Source organism: Macrotis lagotis, chromosome 7 (genome assembly GCF_037893015.1).
Source record: "Macrotis lagotis isolate mMagLag1 chromosome 7, bilby.v1.9.chrom.fasta, whole genome shotgun sequence".
In the NCBI taxonomy this organism is placed as follows: domain Eukaryota; kingdom Metazoa; phylum Chordata; class Mammalia; order Peramelemorphia; family Peramelidae; genus Macrotis; species Macrotis lagotis.
Window position 1 is genome coordinate 95,760,871 of NC_133664.1, and position 14,011 is coordinate 95,774,881.

At 38.4% G+C, this 14,011-nt stretch overlaps 2 pseudogenes; one reads left to right on the top strand and one right to left on the bottom strand.

The window, feature by feature from the left end:
* Window positions 1-225: 225 nt before the first annotated feature.
* LOC141492751 (glucosamine-6-phosphate deaminase 2 pseudogene) lies at window positions 226-1,271 on the bottom strand (annotated as a pseudogene).
* A 6,266-nt stretch (window positions 1,272-7,537) lies between these two features.
* LOC141494084 (metalloreductase STEAP4 pseudogene) lies at window positions 7,538-8,389 on the top strand (annotated as a pseudogene).
* Window positions 8,390-14,011: the final 5,622 nt, after the last annotated feature.

Below are 14,011 nucleotides of genomic sequence, written 5' to 3' on the forward strand. Positions count from 1 at the left end.
TTGTGCAACTATTTTTCATACTTTTAACAACTGACAGGTCAGCAAAGTACTGAAAAAAATTATAAATTTCAATAGTTAAAGAATGAAGGATAAATGGTTTACAAAATCCTTGTTTTTTATTCTAAATTAGGAAGTTTTTTTCTGATTTGCATTGTCTACATTTTTTCATGAATAGCTGTGAAAGTTCCCTTCAAAGCTTTAAATATTGGGAAAATGAACTTAAGTTCAATCACATGGAATGTAACACTGTATAGATACTGGAGCTTTAAATTACAATCCTCCAAATTCTGTTTTATTTAGCACATTGCATAGCAGGAAATTTTGTTCACTACCTATAAAAATGTTGTTCTGTTCATTCAAGGAGAATTTCGTCTCAATCCTTCAGTTTTCTTCTTTCATACTGAACAGTGGGTCCACAAGTTTATTGTACACATGCATTAAACCTTTAAAGTATTTCACAGTTTTCACTCTTAATTCTAAGGTAGCATCTTCATCACATACAAAAATAGTTCTAGGATGCTGCTGGAAAGCTGAAACAGTCCACATATGACTGACTCCTTCTTCTATTGCCTTGTATAGCACAAATGCTTTATGTGCACCTGTTATGAGAATCATTACTTCTCTAGCATCCATCACTGTTCCCACACCAACTGTTAAAGCCTTAGTTGGCACTTTCGATAAATCTCCATCAAAATATTTAGCATTTGCCAAAATGGTATCCGTTGCTAGAGTTTTTAATCGTGTCCTTGAGACTAAACTGGATCCTGGTTCATTGAAAGCGATGTGACCATCTGGACCAATGCCTCCAACAAAAAGATCAATTCCTCCAGCCTCTTCTATTTTCTTTTCAAATGCATCACATTCTGCCTGTAGGTCTGAAGCATTTCCATCAAGGATGTGAGCATTATTAGGATCTATGTCAATATGCTTAAAGAAGTTATTCCACATATATGAATGGGAGCTCTCAGGATGATTTCTGGGAAGTCCTACATATTCATCCATAGTAAAGGTCTTGACATATTTGAAGGACAGGTCTCCATTCTTGTGATATTCTATTAATTTTTTATAGCATCCCAGTGGTGTACTTCCTGTTGGCAAGCCCAGGGTAAAATATCTGTCCTGTCCCGGTTTGAACTGGATAATTCGATTACAGATGTATTTGGCTGCCCATTCACTAACCAAGTCATAATTATCAAGAATTACAAGTCTCATTTTGGTGATAAACAGCTCCTAGAACAAGGACTTCAAACCGCGGGCCCGGCTTCCAGGGAGGTCCGCACCGGAAGTTGGCTGTCACTCCGAGGCTCGCGCGAGAGCGAGGCCGGAAGCCCGGAGACCCGGATGGAGAGCGCGGCGGCAGGAAACTCAGTTCAGCTTTGAACTTGATTCCTTTACCCTTCCAGAGACTAAAGTGATATCAAGTGGAATTATGTTCCCTCTCCCTCTCCATAGTTAGGAAAAGGGTATTAGAATATTTGTACTTGTTATATCTTTGAAGTAAAGATTCCTTTAACATTAATTAAAATAAAATTCATTAATAAAATTAATGAGAATTACAGTTCAGATCAACAGTTATCTAATTGTTAATTGACTAAATCTAGAGGATACCTAAATTTGGGAGAACAAAGTCAACAGAAGCTGAAGCAAATGGAGACTGCAGCTTTGGATATAAGGAGTCTTCAGGGAAGACCAGTGTCCCTGGTAGGAGGGCTGCAGAGCCCCTTTCTAGGCTGCCTTTGGTGTCCATTTGATTCACCCAGCTTTCAGCTATAGCTCCAAGAAGCTGTAGGATGCACAGTGACCACACTCTGGTAAACTATTTCAGGAAATGGGCTAAAGCAAGTTGAGAGGAACCATCAAATCTTTTGTTTAGTTGTCTAATTGAAGTATTTGAATATTTTCCCCAGTAGAATGGGGAGAGGAGGACAATTTTTTCCTATGGCCAGGAAGGTGCCTAAGGCAGGCACAGTGGAGTTCTTGGACCTTGGTTATACATCAAAGATGCTAAGATCATCCACTGCATCCTGAACCATCACCATACATCTTGAACTTTGTCTTGCTACTGGACTCTGATACATCTGAGAGTAAGATTAAAGCTGGTGATTCAAGTGCCTTTGTCTCACTTAAACCCTATTTATATACACATCAAAAGACATTATTCATACCATTTTTCTCACTTTTACTTAGCTCAAAGTCCTCTAGTGATAGGCAAATAATGAAGCAGTACTTGTGGATTCATGGAGAACTGTAGTTACAAACCTATACACAGGCAGTCCAGGTCAGAGGATTATCTTATCTGGCATCTGCCTGAAGAAATTGTGGGAATCAGCACTGCTGGTCTCAAGGTATGAATTATAGGGTTAAAAAAGCACTCAAAAATTGTGTGCTCATTAACAACATTGTGAGTTGATCAACTTTGATGGATGCAGTTCAGTGAGCTAGGACAACCCTAGGAGACTGGCTATGGACAATGCTCTCCCCAACCAGAGGAAGAAAAACAAAATAAATAAAAAACCCTTCAGAATCTGAATGAACACCACATTCACTTTTTAAAAATTTTCTCTTATGGGTTTCTTTCCCCATCTCATGGTTTTCTTTCTTTTCCCTTAATCCTTATTCCCTATAAAGAAGATGACTGATATGTATACATGTTAAACACAAATGTAAATGTGCAAAATTCACCAGACTGTTTGCCCGAGAGGAGAGGAATGGGAAGGGAGGGTGAAAGAAAATTATGTAACTTACAAATATGCATATGCATGTGGATGAAAGTTGAAAAACTTTCATAATATATAATTGGAAACATAAAATAAAATATCAGTTGGGGAAAAAATTGCTTGCTTTATCCAAATTTGATCTGATTACTGTGTCAGAGAGGACTCTACCCTATTGTTGAAACACACAAAAAGTAAAAAACTTTTGCAAAGATAAGTCCACTCACCATCAGCTCCTGTAATGTGTTCACATTTATGGACAATACAAAATTCAATGAACCTGAAAGATGAACATTTCTTATCATAAGAGAACTCAGAAAATATCACATCCATATAGCAGCTTAAGTGAAATGAGACTGGCAAATGAAGCTCAACTTTGTCCAGTCTGAACTGGATACAAGCTTTGCTGGACTGGCTGCATTGAAAGGAAACTTTATGAAGTTGGTGTAGGTTTTGCAATTAAAATTAATGTAATAAACAAGTTTGTATTCTTTCCAAAAGAAGTGAATAGGGGTGGCTAGGTGGCGTAGTGGATAAAGCACTGGCCTTGGAGTCAGGAGTACCTGGGTTCAAATCCAGTCTCAGACACTTAATAATTACCTAGCTGTGTGGCCTTGGGCAAACCACTTAACCCCCTTTGCCTTGCAAAAACCTAAAAAAAAAAAAGTGAATGACAGGCTTCTTGACAAGGCAATTGTCAGCTGCAGGAAAGTGCCATGCCACCATCATCATATGCTCCCACTATGAGGAAACCTGATGTGTCACTGGAGACCATGATCATCAATTTGTTGCAAGAGGATAAGTTTCTAATTCTGAGTGATTTTAATGCCAGAGTAGGCAAAGACTATCAGATACGACAGGGAGTCTTTGGGAGGAATGGGCTTGGAAACAGCTAGAGCAATACTATCTTACTAATGTAGACTGGTAAATCTCCTGATCTGCATGTCATCAACTCTGTCTTTCACTAATCTAAATGCAATAAAACTTAATGGATGCACACCCCCTAAAAACAATGACATTTAATAATTGTCATCATATGGAGAAGGGACAGATAGGATTTGAGAGTGAGAAAGTGCAAAATGCTAGGCTTTCTGCTCTCCAAATTCACATTCAACAAAGTAGCAGTCCCAAGACAAGATGACTACTAGCTCACAAGACATTTTAACACATCTCTGACAAGGAATCCTTTGTTGTTAACTTGGAGGAAAAGCTATGTCAACACATGGTTGGAAATAGTAGAATAGAAAAAGAGTGGGGAACTTTCATAGATCTGGTGTACAGCGCAGTCTTTTTACTCTGGACCAGAACACTTACAACATCAAGATTGGAATGTTTCTGAAAATGATGGGGAAATTGAGAAACTGCTAAATGTAAAATGAGAACTCCACAGGGTTTACCAGCAAGATCATTCATCTGTCTCTAAGAAAGCAAAGTTTAAATCTATCAAAAGAAAAGTGCAAGCAAAGCTTAGAGACATGCAGGATTCTTGGCTCAGTAAGAAAGCAGATGAAATGAAGTTCCATGCTGATAGTAACAATCCAAAGAGGTTTGATGATATCCTGAAGTCTCTTTATAGACTAAAGAGTATGGTGCATCTCAATTTGGTAATGATGGAATCATATAGATAGTACATGATCCTGAAGAGATGAACTAAACACTTCCATAGTGTTCTAAATCTTCTATCATGGATAAGTGCTGAAGTGATTGACTATATGTACGCCTCAAGTTGAAGTCAATTCTGCTTTACCCAAACTTCCAACAGAGCTTTTGAAAGTTTCCTTACGTATTTCTCATGTGGCAATGTGATGAGTGTTGATTTTATTCCCACTGAGATTTAAAGAGATGTTTACTGTCAGACATCTGCAGGACACAACTCCAGCAGAACAGAAGTCTAAAGACAATATTCATTGATCTAACCAAAGACTTTAATATTGTCAGTCATGAGAGTTTGTGGGGAAATTATGACAAAATTTAGGTGCCAGAGAAGTTGATCACTATTTTATTTCAGTTCCATGATGGCTGGATTCTGAATAATGGAAGATGCTCTCACACTTTCCTAGTCATAATGAAGTGAATTTGGGCTGTACTTGCTTACATACTTTTAGTGTCATGTTTTCCACAACATTGCCAATTGGCTTCAGTACAGATGAAAATGGCATCAAGGTCAAGGACTGATCTATTGTACTGATAGCAAATTATTTAACTTGAAAAGTCTAAAAGCCAAGACTAGTGAGGAAGAAGACTTAGTCCATGCTTTTTTATGTTTACAGATGATTTTGTGCACACAATGCAGCCACTGAGACCAAGATTCAACACAGTATGGAACAACACTCTGCAGTTTGTGATAATTTTGGAAGTTATAATAAAAAAACACAAGTTTTCCACCAGTTAGCACAACACCATGCATATATAAAATCATCAGTTATAAGGAAATGAAAAAATAATGAATGCTGTGATAATCTTGGCAACATACTTTTCAGGCATATGCACACAGATGATGAGATTCATGCAGCATTGTTCAGTATTTGAGAGCCTCCAAAGGAAAATGTAGGAGAAAAGAGAGATTAGACTGCCTACCAAAGTGAAAGGCTAAAGAGTTGTTGTGCAGACATCATTGTTGTATGTCTGTGAAACCAGTATACCAGCACCATGCCAGAATACTGAATAATTTCCTTCTAATTTGTTTGAGGAAGATTCTGAAAAAGATCTTCCGGCAAGATAAGGTTTAAGATATTGAGGTCAATTCTGAAGCTGAACTGCCAAGCATCCAAACTCTACTGCAGAGAATGAAATTTCAATGAGTTGGCCACATTGTTCTAATGCTAAATGTACATTTGCCTAAAAGATTATTTTACAGGGAAGCCATAAAAGGCAAGCAGGTAGAAGAGGTCTCAAGAAGTTTGTAATAGATTCTATGACATGAGAAATTCTTCAAAGGACCACCCAGTATGACATGGTCACATCAAAGAAGTTGCTGTGGTCTGTGACCAAAGCAGAATCACAATAGTCCAAAAGAAATGTGAGATGTGCAAATTCAGAGACATCTCCACTCTAAATGTTTATGTAAACTATTTTTACCCAACCTGTGGTAGAGTCCTCTAAGTTCAGATTGTTCTGATCAGTTAATCAAATATAATTTATCTACCCTGACTCCAACATATGATGTAATTTCGGTTCTCTTCAAGAAGGACAACAGTTGCTGTTCAATTATTCAATCACATCCAACATTTTGTGAATCTTTTGACCATAGTATGTCATGCCCTTTTATCATCCAATATCTCTTGAAATCTGTCCAAGTTCATGTTCATTGCTACCATGTCAGTATCTATTTATCATCCACTGCCATCCTCTTTTCCTTTTGCCATCAATGTTTCCCAATATTAAAGTTTTTTCCAGTGTTTCCATTATGTAGTCAAAGTATTTAAGCTTCTTCTTTGATATTTGGCCTTCAGTGAATAGTCTGAAGTAATTTCTTTAAATATTGACTGATTTGATCTTCTTGTTGTCCAAAGGATTCTCAAAAGTCTCCTCCAGCACCACAGTTGTAAAGTGTTGATTCTATGGTGCTCACATCTCCTTATAATTCACCTCTCACAAAACTATATTACTACTAGAAAAACCCTAGCTTTTGACTACATGGAGTTTTGCTAGCAAGGTGATTCTCTGCTTTTTCAGATGAATCTTTTAGCTTCATTACTGCATTCATTATCTGCCATGATCTTTGAGCCTGAGAATATAAAAATCTTACAGTTTCCATTTCTTCTTCTTGTATTTTCCAGGAAGTAATGGGACCAGTTGCCCTGGATCTTGGGTTTTTCTTTTTGAATGCCTAGCTTTATATCTCCTTTTATGCTCTGTCCTTTCAATCTCAACAAAAGGTTTCCTAATTTTTTCTTCACTTTCTCCTTTAAAGTGGTTTGTCTGAATATATGAAATTGTTGATATTTCAAATGATAGCTTTACTTTAGTCTTTCGATTTGTCCACCCTGACATTTCTCATGATGTACTCTGCATATACAGCCTTGTCAAACTCCTTTCTCAACTTTCTTTAGCAAGGCAGTGGGTTTAAGTGACTTGCCCAAGGTTACACAGCTACTTAATTATTATAAGTAATCATAAGTGTCTGACATCGGATTTGAGCTCAGGCTCTCTTGACTCCAGGACGAGTGCTCTATCCACTGAGCCACTTAGCTATTCCTCCTTTCTCAATTGTAAATCAATTAATCGTTCCCTTTTCAGTTCTAGTTGTTGCTTATTAGATTTGCATACAGGTTCCTTAGAAGATAATATGATCTAATACTGCATTCTCTTTGAGGACTTGCCACATTTTATTGTGATTCACATTTCCAAGACTTTGCTCTAGTCAGTGAAACAAAAGTCAATGTTTTTCCTAGAATTCCATTGCTTTCTCCATAATCCTACAAATATTAGCAATTTGTTCTCTAATATCTTGACCTCTTTGAAAACCAGTCTGTTCTTCTAGTGATTGAGACTAGAGGCGTCTTTAAAAGTACTAGTAAAGGGGCAGCTAGGTGGCCCAGTGGATAGAGCACCGGCCCCGGAGTCAGGAGAACCTGAGTTCAAATGCAGTCTCAGTCACTTAATAATTACATAGCTGTGTGACCTTGGGCAAGCCACTTAACCCCATTGCCTTGCAAAAAAAAAAAGTACTAGTAAAGTAGTTGCTCCAGAACCGCCCCCCCCCCCACAGGGTGGCCCCAGCAAGCTGCAGCAAAGAAACAAAGTAACAAAGTAACCAAGTCACAAGTCAGTGCTGGAAGTTTTGGAGAAAACCTTTAAATGAGACTTCTCTTTTCATGAAGATGAAATCTTCCTTCAAGCCAGTGATGGTGACTGTGTTTGGAATGGGAGACTTTGGAAGATCACTAGGCAATAAGATGTTGCAATGTGGCTACTCTGTGGTCTTTGGAAGCTGAAACTCAGAGCTGTCTGGTCTGCACCCCCAAAGGAATTGAAGTCATGAGCTATGCAGAAATTTCCTACAGAAACTTCCAGATCTTGTAATCATAGCAATCCACAGAGAACATTATACTTTTCTGACAAAGCTAGCTGAGAAACTCCAAGGAAAAATATTGGTGGATGTCAGCAATAACCTTAAACTTAATCAATATCCTGAGTTCAATGAAGCGTGTCTTGCTCAACTGGTGCCAGGAGTCAAAATTGTGAAAGCGTTTTAACACAGTCTCAGCCTGGGCTCTCCAATTGGCCACCCTGGATGAGAGCAGGCAAGAATTTGTCTGTGGAGATGACAAGGAATCCAAGCAGAGGGTGATGGACATTGGCTGTACCCTTGGTCTTATTACAATGGATTAGGGATCACTCATGGCAGTCAAAGAGATTGAAAAGTACCCCTTGAAGCTCTTTCCAATGTGGAAATTCCTACTATTCCTCTCCACTGCTTTATATATGTTTTTGAACAAAAAGATCAGACCTTTGACTTGGCCATTTCTATTCCAAATTGTATCTTCCCAGGATTGGCTATCAATCTTCTTGCCCTGGTTTACCTTCCTGGGATCATTGCTGTCATTTTGCAGTTATACCAGGATACCTAATATAGCTGTTTTCCAAAATGGTTTGACCACTGGATGCTTTGCAGAAAACAACTTGGACTTGTGGCCTTGGCCTTTGCCTTCCTCCACTTCATCTATCTCTAATCTTTTCTAGGCTAATCTTCATACACTCAGTGTGTATTAACCAAGTCCTTAGTAACTTAATAGAAACTGCCCAAACTGTTACCCTGCTGGCTTAGCTTTGGAGAACCTACTATGACTTGAATGTTAGGGAGCATTGAACAAAAGCTTTCATGGATAACAGATTGCCTAATATATGTATTATCTCATTTTGACCTTATCGTGATATAGGGTGTGAGATGTTGACTATGCCTGGTTTCTGCCATATTATTTTCCAGCTTTCCCAGCAGTTTTTGCCAAATTGTGAGTTCTTAGCCCAGAAGCTATCAAAAGTGGGTTTATCGGGGCAGCTAGGTGGCGTAGTGGATAAAGCAGCATCCCTGGACTCAGGAGTACCTGGGGTCAAATCCGGTCTCAGATGCTTAATAATTACCTAGCTGTGTGGCCTTAGACAAGCCACTTAACCCCATTTGCCTTGCAAAAAAAAATAGGTTTATCAAAAAGTGGGTTACTATAGTCATTTACTACTGTTTCTTTTGTACTTCTGTTGTACTTAATCCACTGACCTACCTACCACTCTATTCCTTAGCCAGTACCAAACAGTTTTGCTGACTACTTCTTTTATGACTTATGATGATCTGGAATGGACTAGGTCACCTTTCTTTACATTTATTTTTCATTAACTCTCTTGATATTCTTGACCTTTTGTTTCTCCAGATGAATTTTGTTACTATGTTTTCTAGCTCTAGAAGATATTTTTGTTAGGTTGATTAGTATTGCACTGAATAAATTATTTAATTTAGGTGAAATTGTAATTTTTATTATGTTAGCTCTTCCTACCCATGAACAATTGATATTTTTATATCTGGTTTTATTTGTGTGAAAAGTGTTTTGTAATTGTTTTCACACAGTTTCTGAGTTTGTCTTGGCAGGTAGACTCCCAAGTATTTTATGTTTTCTACAGCTACCTTAAATGGAATTTCTCTTTCTATCCCTTGCTACCATACTTTGTTGGTAATATATAGATATGCTCATTTTTATGTGGATTTATTTTATATCCTGCAACTTTTCTAAAGTTGTTCTTTCAAATAGTTTTTTAATTGATTTTCTAGGATTCTCTAGGTATACAATCATATCATCTGCAAAGAGTGAGAAATCAACCCAGCCTCTTGTCAATGGTTCCATCTCTCAATTCACTTCCCACTGAAGGGCAGAATACCTATCAGTTTGGCACCATGGGAGACACTTTAATTCAGTAAAATAGAACTTTCCAAATCTGGTTTCACAAGGTTAATTAGCCCCCAATCTGTTTTATATTTTTGAGAAGTTTGGGAGGGAATATTCAAAATGTCTGTTCCACATAGAACAGGAAAAAAACATGATTCATAAAAAAAGAAAAACAAGAAAGAAAACCATGGTTAATGATAAAAGTTGTTAAATAACCGTATAAATAATTAAAGAAATTGAAATTTCCCTCTTACTGTCTAAACCCTTCTGTTTAGATAAGGAAGCTGTAATTTTTTTTGACTCATAAATCCCTTTTGTGGTCTGCTTAAGCCTCTTGATCCCTTCTTAGAGTGTTTGTTTTTTTATGCACATTGAGAAATATGCTTTAATTTAATTGAAGGAAGTTTTGAGAGCTTTGTGGAGCAAAATTTCTTTGTTCCTGAACAATTTCCATTTCATTTCATTATAAAAATGAAAGACCATTAGTCTGTCCCCATTCATTAGGATCATTCTGAATCTCTCTCTGGGGGTCATATTCTGAAAAGTCAAGACAGAAAGTATTGGTTTGTAAAGTTAAGTGAAGATATTTTTCCCCTTTCAAGTTCACAAACACCATCCATAGACCCCAGCTTGGGGCCTGTGGATCCAAAGTGAAGAACTTTCCCATCTGTGTATTATTTGGTATTGTGGCTAATATGGAAACATGTTTTGCAGGACTTCACAAGTATGATCAACAACAAATAATGACTTCTCAAGGAAGTGAGGAAGGAAGGAGAGAATTTGGAAATCAAAGTTTTTGAAAAAGTAAATCAAAATTTTACATGTAATTGGGAAGTAATAATATATCCTTTTATTCCTTGTATCTTTAACACAAGACTGAGATCTGGAACAACTGCAGAGAGCAGAGCTTACCTGTGTAAAGGAGGAAAGTTGAACCTTGATCAGGGGAGACTGCAGAGGTCTCTATGCCCATACTCAGATCCAGGTCATAGTCTGGGATCCCATATGCCAGAGTGGAGGAGGGATCCTCCTCACAGCTCTAGGGCAAAGGGGAGTGTTTGTGGTTATCCATAGACCAGAGTACAGGTTAGGGGAGCCTCTCATAAGATATTTTTTTTTTTAGGTTTTTGCAAGGCAAATGGGGTTAAGTGGCTTGCCCAAGGCCACACAGCTAGGTAATTATTAAGTGTCTGAGACTGGATTTGAACCCAGGTACTACTGACTCCAAGGCCGGTGCTTTATCCACTATGCCACCTAGCTGCCCCCTCTCATTAAGATCTTAAAGGAATTGAGGTCCCTGTGGGAAGTGTCCCTGAAAATAGCTATGAAAATTCTCAAAAGTTTGGAAAAGTGTATACTCCACCCTGGAAGCAGTGTCCCCTTTGCTAACCATAAAAAAGAGATTAAAATCAAGTCATAGACTGGGGGAAATGAGCAAACAACAGAAGAAAAAGAATCTGATCATAGACAATTACTTTTGTCCAGTGGAGGATAAAAATACACACTCAGACGACAATAAAGTCAAAACTTATGTATCCAAAGCCTCCAAGAAAAATATAAATTGACCACAGACTATTAAAGAGCTCAAAAAATTTTTGAAAATCAAGTTAGGGAGGTTGAGGAAAAACTGGGAAGAGAAATGAGAGCGATGTAGGAAAATCATGAAAACTAAGTCAACAGCTTGATACAAAAGAAGATAACATCTTAAAAAATACTAGTTTAGGCCAAATAGGAAAAGTGGCCCAAAAGGTCAATGATTGAAGAATATCTAAAAAAGTAGAATTGACCAGATGGAAAAGGAGATACAAAACTCTCTGAAGAGAATAATTCCTTCAAATATAGAATAGAGCTAAGGGAGAATGATGAATTTGTAAGAAATCCAGAAACAGAAGTGGAGCCAAGATGGCAGCAGGAGAAGAGCCTCTCCTAGGTGCTCTTTCCAAAATATTTCAAAAATTTTAAAAATATGACTTTAACTAAATGTTTGAGAGACAGAACCCACAGAAAGATCCAGTGAGGCAATTCTACAGACCAAGGTAACCTGGAAAATAGTGGAAAAACTCCATTCCACAGGGTTAGAGGGGTGGCCCACCAGAGTGAAAAAATTTCAGCCTCCCAGGAACAGCCCCAGAGTACCTGGGAGCTGTGGCTCTCAGCAGCAGAAGCATTTTCCTGACCTGTACCCCTGGGAGCATCAGGCACAATTTGGAGGTTCAGCAGGGAGATCTCTGCCAGAGTGAGCCTGAAGCCCAGACCCTCAGGGCAGTCATGGCAGTCAGCTGTGCCCAGATCCAGGAAACAGAAGCAGGAGCCAGCAAGCAGGAGACTCCAGGTAACTACACCCTGAGTACTCAGCCCACCAAAGGTACGGGAAGGAGACTTCCAACATCTAATGCTCTGTCCCTGGAACAGGACTTTGGGGCTCTGACCATATTCAGATCCTGGTCAGAGTCTAGGTCCCCCAATAGCACAGGAAACCACCCCCCCCCTCAGTCCGATGGCAGAGGGGTTCACTTGTGGTCATTCACAGCCCAGGAGAGGAGTCAGAAGCTCACACACCGAGTTCCTTGTGGGGGGTGTCCCAATAAAACTTAAAAGCTCAGGAAACACCCCAAAACCAGGCACAGGTTGAGGAAATGAGTAATCAGAGAAAAAAGAGGAACTAGACTGTTGACAAATACTTTGTCTATGATCCCATGGAGGACCAAAATACTCAATCTAAAGATGAGAAAGTCCAAGATTCTATATCTAAAGACTCCAAAAAATATAGAAGTTGGGCTCAGGCTATGACAGAGCTCAAAAAAGATTTTGAAAATCAAGTAAGGGAGGTGGAAGAAAAATTGGGAAAAGAAATGAGAGAGATGCAGGAAAAACATGAAAACAAAGTCAGTAGCTTAGTCAAGGAGATCCAAAAAATGCTGAAGAAAATAACATGTTAAAAATCAGCTTCGGTCAAATGGATAAAACAGTTCAAAAAGTTATTGAGGAGAAGAATAATTTAAAAGGTAGAATTGGCCAGATGGAAAAGGAGATAAGAAAGCTCACTGCAGAAAACAAATCTTTAAGTTGCAGAATGGAGGGGGGGGGGCGCTAGGTGGTGCAGTGCATAGAGCACAGGCCCTGGAGTCAGGAGTAGCTGAGTTCAAATCTGGCCTCATACATTTAATAATTACCTAGTTGTGTGGCCTTGGCCAAGCCACTTAACCCCATTGCCTTGCAAAAACTTTTTAAAAAAAGTTGTAGAATGGAGCTAAAGGAAATTGATGACTTTGTGAGAAATCAAGACACAATACTTCAACACAAAAAGAATGAAAAATTAGAAGAAAATGTAAAACATCTCACTGAAAAAAAAACCAACTGATCTGGAAAATAGATTCAAGAAAAATCATTTAAAAATTATTGGGATACCTGAAAGTCATGATCAGAAAAAGAGCCTTGACCTCATTTTTAAAGAATTCCTACAGGAAAATTGCCCTGATATCCTAAAAGCAGAAGGCAAAATAGAAATTGAAAGAATCCCCAATCTCCCCCAGAAATAGATACACCCCCCCCCAAACCCAGGAATATTATAGCCAAGTTCCACAACTCTTAAGTCAAAGATAAAGTATTACAAGTAGTCAGAAGGACAAAATTCAAATATTGTGGAGCTGCAGTCAGGATAACACAGGATTTAGCAGCAAATAAATTAAGGGCTCATAGGGCTTGGAATATAATACTCTGGAAGGCAAAAGAGCTTAGAATGCAACCAAAAATCAACTACCCAGAAAAAATGAACATTCCCTTTCAGGGAAAAAGATGGACTTTCAATGAACCAGGGGAATTTCAAATGTTCCTGTTGAAATGACCAGAGCTGAACAGGATTCAGGTGAAGCATAGAGAGCAGAGGAGAAGGATAAATTATGAGGGACTTAATAATGATGAACTGCATATATTCCTGCATAGAAAAATGCTGCTGATAGTGTTCATATGAGCCTCCTCATTTGGTAGAGCAGGTAGAAGGAGATTTTATAGATGAAGCACAGGAGAGAGTTGAATTTGAAGATATAATATATTGTAAAAATGGAGTCAATGGCTAAAAGGGAAATGTACTGGGAGTAAGAGAAAGGAGAGGTGGAATAGGTTAAGATACTCATAAAAGACATTTTTTTGCAATCAGCTTTTACAAATGATATGGAAGGGGGGAAGGTGAAGGGGAATGAGGGAACCTTCACTCTTATCAGAAATAACTCAGACAGGAAACAGCATACACACTCGATAGGTATAGACATCTGGAGTAAGGAGGAGAAAAGAGAGACAAGGGGAAGGGGGTGTGTGGATGATGAAGGAGATCATGGGAGAGAATAGTCAGATATAATGCATTATCTTTTTTACTTTTTGCAAGGTGCTGGGATTGGGTGGCTTGTCTAGGACCATGAGACC